Source organism: Zingiber officinale, chromosome 4B (assembly GCF_018446385.1).
Source record: "Zingiber officinale cultivar Zhangliang chromosome 4B, Zo_v1.1, whole genome shotgun sequence".
In the NCBI taxonomy this organism is placed as follows: domain Eukaryota; kingdom Viridiplantae; phylum Streptophyta; class Magnoliopsida; order Zingiberales; family Zingiberaceae; genus Zingiber; species Zingiber officinale.
The window spans coordinates 69,359,809-69,363,566 of NC_055993.1; the positions used below are offsets into that span (position 1 = coordinate 69,359,809).

The 3,758-nt window shown below is 39.5% G+C and overlaps 1 non-coding gene across 1 annotated transcript; it reads left to right on the top strand.

Moving 5' to 3' along the window:
• The first annotated feature begins 346 nt into the window (after positions 1–346).
• On the top strand, positions 347–452 carry LOC121978801. The gene has a single exon (XR_006111146.1). It is a non-coding gene; the product is annotated as a small nucleolar RNA R71 (small nucleolar RNA).
• The last annotated feature ends 3,306 nt before the right edge of the window (positions 453–3,758 follow it).

Consider the following 3,758-nt stretch of genomic DNA (forward strand, 5'->3'; position numbering starts at 1 on the left):
GAAGGTCTTCTTGGACCATTTTGAAACTATACTATTGCCCTTTTCCCCCAAATGTTTGAACTCCTCATTTTGTGACTTGTAAACTTCAACTTTCTTGGATGGTTGAGCTGCATTTTGATTGACAGGCTCTCTTACATTTATGGCTTGCACTTCTTGAATTTTAGAGGGAGATTCCATCCAACTTTTGTTCGACCATTCATGGAGGTTCAATGCCACTTGATCAATTAACATATATGCTTCATCTACACTCTTATCCATAAAAGAACCTCCAACTGATGAATCTAACAAACACTTATCTGAGAAAGAAATTCCCCCATAGAATATGTGCAGAATCAACCATTTTTCAAAACCATGATGAGGGCATTGTCTTTGAAAACTCTTGAATCTATCCCATGCTTCAAATAATGATTCTCCATATGCCTGAGCAAAATTTATTATGCAATTCCTCATATACACTATTCTGCTTGGAGGAAAAAAATGATTTAAAAATTGCTTCTCCAATTGCTCCCAACTTGTGATACTTTGAGGATGGAGAGAATATAACCAAGCCCTTACTTTATCCTTGATACTGAAAGGAAATGTCATCAATCGAACTGCATCTGCTGACACTCCTTCACATTTCACCATACCACAAATCTCTAAAAATGTTTCAAGATGCAGATAAGGACTTTTCGATACTTCTCCTCCAAATTTGTGACCTTGTATCATGAAAATTAACTCTGGGTCTAGTTGGAAACTTTCTGCTTCAATATGAGGCTACACAATGGGAGATAAAAATCTTGCAGAAATGGGTGCTGAGAAATCTCTTAAGGCCCTGCTTGACATGTTAGTGCTCATGGATATTCAAGAAAAAATATTAGAAGAAAAAAAAATTGAAGAATCAAAGACAAGAAATAAAATGCAATATGAAAATCAAGAAAGAAAATGCAGAATTTAAATTGCAAGAAAGAAAGTGCATAATGAAAACAAGAAAGCAAAGACAAAAGGAAAAAGAAAAATATCTAGAATAATTCATATGCTAATCAACTAATGTTAATCAAAAATAGAGTTAACAAGAAGTATTAACAAGAAGTAGAAAGATATACAAGATGAAAACAGAATTCTAAAGATTAGTTACAACTATGCTAATGAAAAGAAAAGAAAGGTTATGTTTAGTCTAACCCAATTGATAATCTATAATGTTATAGCGCAGTCCCCGCCAACAGCGCTAAAAACTTGTTGACTCTCCGCAAGTGTACGGATATGTCATAAGTAATAATAAAAGATATCGTATCCACAGGGACTGGAATAAGCACTAAAGATGTTTCAATGCGAATTAGCTAAACAACTAATCAATTGGTTTTCAAAAGCTAAGAGAAACTATGAAAGGTAAACAAAGAAATGAAAGAATAAGAAACAAGAATAAGGGTAATGATAAAGGTATGTTCTAGGAGTTTTGGTTTCTTTGTAATGTTGTTCAATGTAATGATCTACCAAATCTTATTCCTCAATTATCCATTATTTGTAGAAGGTTGTCGGTTCCCTCTTGCAATAGACAACTGACTTAGGACTGAAACATATCTAAATGTGATCAATTAGGAATGAAACCTATGCTGTCCTTACACGGGCTTGCCTGTCGCGTGCGTCCCTCGGATAATCAACATAAGAGTTCATCACTCCTCAACCGCATCAAGATATAATATATAAACATATACAATCTATCCTACCCTCTTGAAATACCTAATTTCCCCTTCAAGATTACCCCTCAAACGTCCTTACACGGCTTGTTCCTGTCATGAACTTCCCTCAAAAAATCGAATGAGGAATTACCTCTATAAGATCCACAAGATATCCAAACATTCAATCAAGCATGGTAATTAAGCCCTAATCACAACAATCCACACAAGAAAGAATAGATACAAACAGGGCAAAATCATAGAAATAGGAATTCGGAAAATCCACAAGAGTTTTACATCAAATCTCCATTACAAATACTCCCTCTATACTATAACAAGAGATCTAATCCATAGAACAAGGAAAAAGACCCAAAGAAAAGGAGAATACAAGCATATTGATCCCAAATCCAAGAAAGAAAGGGAAGAAAAGCTTATCTACGATGAAGAACCGTCTTCGGATCTAATCCTCGTTCCCCGGAGTCGAAACGATGAAGATCTGCCCTTAGATCGCCGGAAATCCCTCCAAGAAGGTGGAGGAACGCCCAAATCTTGAATTCGTCCCAAAAGGGAGAAGATCCCTTTTCAATTCATGAAGGAGGCTTTATATAGAGGAGGGGTTTGGGCGCAACACGGCCCCGAGGCACAGCCGTGTGAGGTTCACACAGCCAAGGCCACTCCCTTCTCTGCCTACTTTACACGGTCGTGTGTGAGACACGACTGTGGCACACACTGCTTCTGCTTCCCTTGCTCGGTCGTGTAGATCTACACGGCTTGCACTGCCTCGGCCTCTAGAAACCTCGCACGACCGTGTGGTGCACACGGCCATGGTCTTCTTGGTCTCTAGAAACCTTGCACGGTCATGTAGATCTACATGGCCGTGTAAGGCTTCAGCTCTGGATGGCTTGCATGGCCGTATAGTGTACATGACCATGGTCTTTCTGGCTTCACATCTTAGCACGACCGTGTGAGCTTCACACGGCCATGACAACTTCCTCCTCTGCTGTAGCCACACGGCCAAGGATCTCTACATGGCCTGGGCAACCCCCATGGCAGGGTCGTGTGAGGTTAAGGGATGGTGCCTTCCTCTCTAGCTTCGCTTGCATATTTGGTCTCGAACATGATTCCTTCACCAAATTTGACCCCTGTGTACAGAAAATGTACAAAAGAAGATCTCCGAACAAAAAGAGTAAATATGCTAAAAGGATAGCTAGAAGTATGAAAATACGTAGACAAAGCATGTGCAAAGTATGTGAATGTGTGTCAAAACATGCTAAAAAAAGGTATATAATCTACACACATTAGAATTCTGTGAACTCATTGTAATGTTTGTTCGTGACTCATATATGGAAGAACTCTTCGAAGAACTCAGTCTCGAAGTCAGACCAGGTCATTTGATCTACTTTTCGTTTTGTCTTGACCCGTTCCCACCACATTCTTGCATCCCCAGTGATGCAAAAGGAGGCACACTTAATCTTTTCTACCTCCGGCCAGTCCAGTAGCTCCATTATACTCTCCAAGGTTTTGAACCATGCCTGAGCATCCCATGGTTCATTGGTGCTAGAGAAATTCTCTGGTTTTAGTTTCTGCCACTGGATGAGGTATGCTTCTTGCCTCACCACCTTTGCTAGGGATACAGGTGTAACGGATGGTACTTCATCTATAGTAGGTGTTACCATATTGACTTCCAGTGGGACCACAGGGGAAGTTTGCTGGTTAGTAATTAGGGCGGCAATAACCTGCTGCTACTCAGCCACTTGTCTCTGAAGCTGAGCTACTACTTCTAAAAGGTTGGGTTATAGTGTAGACTCATTTTCCCCTGGTTGAGGTTCATTAACCCTTGGCTGTCTAGCTAGTTGTCCTCTTGCCATCTATATATTCATAACCCAACCAATGAGACATACATCATCCCATCATCATTCTTACTTGTTGCCCTTAATACTTTCATGTATAAGTATGCTTAATCTTACAAATATTTCCTACTAATCATAACAAAAATAAAATGCATAAAAGTTGTGAGAAGGTACTGTCTTACTTGGGAGCTGCAGGATCAATGCTTGATGTGTGTGGTGGAAGGATGGAACTTGCTTTGATACCAAACTATAA